This window comes from Nelumbo nucifera, chromosome 3, assembly GCF_055504915.1.
Source record: "Nelumbo nucifera cultivar China Antique chromosome 3, China Antique-T2T, whole genome shotgun sequence".
NCBI classification, from domain to species: Eukaryota; Viridiplantae; Streptophyta; class Magnoliopsida; order Proteales; family Nelumbonaceae; genus Nelumbo; species Nelumbo nucifera.
Window position 1 is genome coordinate 52,243,201 of NC_142651.1, and position 5,836 is coordinate 52,249,036.

Consider the following 5,836-nt stretch of genomic DNA (forward strand, 5'->3'; position numbering starts at 1 on the left):
AATATACCACTTTGCCCACAACCAGTTCCGTCTATGTCTCTCCATTGTGATAGCCAAGCAATAATAACCAGAGCCAAGAATCAAACGTACAACGGTAAAAAAAGGCACATCCGCTTAAGGCATAATCTGGTAAGACAATACCTCAGTGAATGTACAATCACTTTGGATTTTGTAAGGTTTGAAAAGAACCTTGTAGATTCGTTAACCAAACCACAGACTTCTAAGGTAGTTTATGAGGCATCGGTAGGAATGGGGCTTAATCCTGTTACAAAAATCATTAGTGATGGACACCCAACCTATGTGAAAGGAGATCCCTGGAATCAGGTTGAATAGGTAAAAATGAATCGCTAGATGGCTTGGGAAAGCACTATCATTTGTGTCCCATTTCAGATGCTGAGGTAAGATAGTGCTCACTACAGTTTGAGGAGGTTGAGCATGAGGCTCTTAATCAGTTAAGAATATTTTGTGCAATGCACACTAATAACTGACCTAAGTGAGTGTGAAGTGTGGCTGCTTCTAAGAGAGATCTATGGTTGAGTCTCTAAAAGACTCATGATTCCAAGAGAGGAATAGGGCCGAAATGTTCCAAAACAAAAGAACCACTAAAGAACTGGTGAGATGAGTTGGTTGGCAGGTTAGCTAGTTGCAACAAAGAGGAAAGGTTAGAGAAGTCTAACTCCACCCGTACTCTGTAACATAGCCTGTCATACCTAAGTGTTGATTGAAGTCCAAAAGACATCACTATGAATACTTTTCTCACCGCACCGGTCAGATTGTTCAATCTTCTTGTAATTTTGAATCTTGTAGGGGATTGTTGGAGGGAGATTCAAAATTTCAAGAATATCTCTCCTCCCTATCTTGTTTTTGAGTTTGTCTTTTCCTCTTCCCACTCTTGAATGCATGGGAGACTCCTTGTCCCACATTGCTTGGGAAAGGAGTGGAGGTAGAGTATATTTGTAGTTTTGCTCTCTCTATGGGTAGGGACCCATACGAGGAAAGCATTATAGGTATTCCATGCATGTGAAGGGGATTGAGGGTGCTTTTCACGCGCGCGCCGAGTCGGGTTGGATCGGGGCGTGGGCACGTGTACGTGTGCGCGATGCATCGAATATTTTTTGGTTTTTACCGGTTTAACCATTTGACTTTAAAATTCAAATTTACTTTTTGAACGGATTTCTTTTCTTGTTCGTGTTTCTCTCCTTTCTGTGTCTTTTTGAACAGGTTCATGTCTCTCTCCTCTCTGTGTCTCTTCGAAGTGTCCATTCGGGTCTGATAATACTCTATAAAATGAGTGTTGGTCGACTCAGTTTTCACACCAACATTTTTCGACCTTCTTCTCTATCTTCCCTACAAATCTAAGCATCATCTCTCTGTGGTTCGTAGTGCACACCTACAAGTTCTCGATTTAGAAATCGATTACTTATAAATTCCATCTACATTTTACAACACATTCTCTCCTCTCTCACTAGTTTTCCCTCTCTTTCTTTCTCTTCCCACCATTCCCTTATTCCTCCAAAACGACGTTACCACCACTGCAACTGCAACGATATATAGCAAAAATTAATAATAACGTTCACGGTGGGACTCGAACCCACAATCTCCCGCTCCGGAGGCGAGCGCCTTATCCATTAGGCCACGCGAACCGTTGGTAAAATCTTAAATATTTTCTCTTTGCTTTACTATAGGAACTGGAATGCAAATTGATTAAATTTTAATGACCGATTTATGGAAACCAGATCCATGCAACAAGAGGATGAACTACGTGTAGTCAAGGATTGACATCCTATAACGCAACCAGGTTTGCCATCCTCCAATTCCAAACTAATTCAATTCAAAAGAAAAGAAAAAAATAATACTAATGATCTTGAATTGTTTGTAAGTCCAATATTTCTTCATTAGAGGATGTTGAGAGTTCGGCTTCAGTCAGGGCACGCTCTATACGTGCACCGTTAGTGCAAAAGGAGGACGTGCCACGTGTCTCAACTTCGTGTGAGCTATAAGAAACGGCATCTTCTATCGATCATGTTACAATATTTCGAAAACGAGTAATATTTTTCAACACTTCCCGCACCTCTCTCTCTCTCTCTCTCTCCCCTTCCAACTGGTGGTGATCAACAACCATCACCGGCGATCGGGGGTCAAGTGTGATCTGCTCTTCCAAAATGTTAGTTCTTCCCTTTACCCTTCAGGTCTGAATGCCTGCACCAATCGCCATAGTAGAGTTGCAGGCGAGCATCAAACCCAGCTGGGAATTGATGATTCTCCACAGACGCAGCCCCTGGAGTTGCAGTTCCAATGAAGAATGGTACATTTGATCCATCAACAGGAGAAGAAAACCTCTGAAGATGAGGCAACGGAGATGGTGAATTGGAGTGAAGGGTCCTCTTATTCAAACCAGCAAGGCCGGACTGAGGAGTCTCAAAGTCTCGACTCTCAACTGAACAAGAAGCCATTCTACTCTGTTCTGAGAACTGAAAGGAAAAGAAAAAGTAAATTTTATTTATATTTCTTTACAAAAAAAAAAAATAGAACAAATATCAATGTCTTTGCTCTTTTTAATTAAAAAGTAAAATGTGTTTAAGAGAGATGCCTCGGTGATCATTTTTAATTAAAAAATAGAACATTCTCAGCTTGGCTTTATTTGGTTGATCATAACCCAGACGGTCCTGAAGGTCGTAGAACTGGATGGCAGTGGAGACCGAAAGATGAACCCTACGGTCTCTAAGCCCTTTCGCTGTTAAGACCTTGCTATGATGATCCTTCCCGCCAGATGCTCGAGAAACCCTGAAAATCCTCGACGCAGGCCACTAGCGAAGGCGACCAGTATCATTCCCACCTCCCCTACCTTCTCCATCGTCATCGTCTTCATCTTGGTATTGCTCTCCTGCTTTCTGCCCTATGTTGCTTGAGGGCCAGAAATGTCGTCGGTGATGGTTGTTAATCACCACCCGTTGGAAGGGGAGAGAGAGACAGAGGAGCGGGAAGTGTAAAATTATTACTCGTTTTCGAAATAATGTAATGGGATTGACAGGAGACGTCGTTTCCTATAGCCCACCCGTATAGAACACTCACACCAAGTTGAGGACGCGTGGCACGTCCTCCTTTTGCGCGAACGGTGCTTGGATAGAAGCCGAACTCCCGTGTTCAGGTCTAATTATTTCCTTCCATATTCTCTATTTTTGGAAGGTACGTTTTCATTTAATTAAAATTGAAAATCTGTAGTCGTGGGGGTTCGGGTCAAGGGAATAGGGTGCTTAGATTGATGATCAGGATCTATTTACAATAAGTCACTCAAAAGAAAATAGTAATAAAAACAAAACATATATAAATAAAATAAATCACAAAATGAGAAATAAAAAACATAAACGAAATATAAGAGATTAAAAAAATATATAAAAAATCCACAAAAAGCAAATAAAATGAAATAGGGTTCCATCATATATATATAATTGATTTGGAGTAGGTCAGTTCACAACTTCCCAAAATTTATTGATCTAGATATCATAGGCATAAACTACGTTCTGCGGACAGTGTTTGTAGAGCAGGGGAGCGGAACTCTGGTCTCTGGTCCAGCTCCTTTCTTTAATTGATGAGGTGTTAAGGGGAGTTTCAGTTGTTGGTAAGGAGAGGTTTTTTTAAGTCTTCAGGCGAAGGGAAGTCTCAATCTAACCAACCGAAGCCGGAGGAAATCAGTGGTGCTCAAAGACATGTTCCTAGGTCGCGGGTGAACAGAGGCATCACCGGTTTTCCCACTGGAAATCCTGTCGTCTTCATCCCTCCAATTTGATTGATCAATTGGGTATAATTGATAAACTTCCGTTAGATTGATCAATTGAGTCTGCCTAACATGCTAAAAATTGCTGATTACAGAAGGCTGAGTGGGTGGTTGTGCCCAAGCCCAGAAGGGGTTAAGAATTCGAATGGGCCCCTTTTTCAGATATGTCAGATGCGGCCCATAGTCCACTGGTATGCTTGAATGTTGGCCCATTCTTGGGCCCGCAATTAGTGGGAGACCTATGCCTAATCGTCCTCCAACTCAGATGGAAGCCCCAGTTAGTCCGAATGCGATGCTGGAGTTTCCTCACTTGAACTCCCCTCTGTTACCTGGGGATGGCAGCTTGAACAAGCTCTCTTTAGTGGAGGAAGTTCCTCCCCTTAACTCAGTTTCAGTAGATGGTTCTATAGCACCTAGGAAAGAAGAAAGTTAGGCTGAGAAGTTTATGTGTTTTGAGAAAATTCTTGGTGCTCTCCAAGAAACCCAGATTCGTAGTTCAAGGCCAAAGATATAATTGTGTCCAAACCTGATTGACAGCCCTGTCTCAGAAGACGAGATCAAATCTTTGAGCTATAGCTCGGATTGGTTATCTAGTAGTTTATACTACCTCTCAGACAGGAGGACGTCAAAGCACCTTGAATTGTTTTATGATGTAAAGGTAGCAAATCAATCTAGGGGCTTGAAAGGTAATAGCCTAATAGGAGGAATGTGAGAAGTGTAAGAGGAAGAGGTAGGACAGGTAGAGGAAGTTCTGTAGCCTTTTCTTAGATTTGCTGGAGAAACATGGTGCCTATCCTTTTTCTACTTTGGCACCATGTTAGTTTAGTTTGCTGAGGCAGTTGGGTGTTCCTGATCTAGTTAGGATGTTTGTCTTTGTAGAGGCTTGAAGAGGCCTCCAAAGGTCTGTTGTGTCTTGGAGTTTGAGTTTGTCGAGGCTTGTTGTGGCCTACATTGTATACAACTTGTATACTTTTGTTGTGCTTTTAATAAAATTTTTACCTTATCTTCTTAAGAAAATTAATAATAATTTGGTTCAGTTTAAATTGAGTTTCGAGCTGAGCTCAAGCCTAACATATAGGTCCATCTTCTAATCAAAGCCGAACTCGAGTTCAATAAAACTTGGCTCATGAGATTGACTCTCAAACTCAAACATGAGATTTTGATGTTATGATTATTTCAAAAGCCAAGATTTGCCCTTTTATAGTTGAAAATGCCCTTGCCTGTTCTTCAAATTCTCTAGCCATCTTAGATTATTCTCAAGATGGCCTCGACACATTCACTTTCTCCAGCATATTTGTATGCTATCAGAGCCATTCATCATGGCATCTCATTCTTCTTCTTCTAGCACTACTTAATATAATCCTCTCCCCTCTACCAACATGTTCTCACACTCCTTCCCTTGCCTCTATCTCTATGCCCAATATCTCTCACTTCTTGCCAATTAAACTCACAGGAGACAACTATCTCTCTTGGAAGACTCAGTATTTACCTATTTTCAGTCTTCACGAAATTGAGGGGATAATCAATGGAACCATTCCATGCCCAGCCTCGACAACCCCATTGCTCCCAACCGAGTGCATCCCATGGTCACTCAATCTCAGACTTGTGGTAGAACTAATGCTCTTCTCTCCACTCAACATCCGATTTCTCAACCATCCGTCTCTCAAATAGATACCTCTATTGTTGAGCCGACATGCTTCAACCAGGCATCTAAGTACCCTAAGTGGCGCGAAGCAATGAGTTCTGAATTTGATGCTTTGCTGTAGAATGATATCTGGGATCGATTTAGTACCTTTCACTCCAGGCATAAATGTTACAGGCAGCAAATGGGTATATCACATTAAACAAAATCCTGATGGTTCTCTTCAAAGGTGCAAGGCACGTCTGGTTACCCAAGGTTACTCTTCACAATCTGGTGTTGATTTTGGGGATACCTTCAGTCCAGTTGTGAAGCCAGTTACTACATTCTTATTCTTTCTCTTGCACATACATGGAACTGGGAAATTAAACAACTAGTTACCTCCAATGCCTTTCTCCATGGAGACTTAAACGGGGAAATTA

At 41.6% G+C, this 5,836-nt stretch overlaps 1 non-coding gene across 1 annotated transcript; it reads right to left on the reverse strand.

The window, feature by feature from the left end:
• Positions 1-1,570: 1,570 nt before the first annotated feature.
• TRNAR-CCG (transfer RNA arginine (anticodon CCG)) lies at positions 1,571-1,643 on the reverse strand. The gene has a single exon. It is a non-coding gene; the product is annotated as a tRNA-Arg (tRNA).
• Between the last annotated feature and the right edge of the window lie 4,193 nt (positions 1,644-5,836).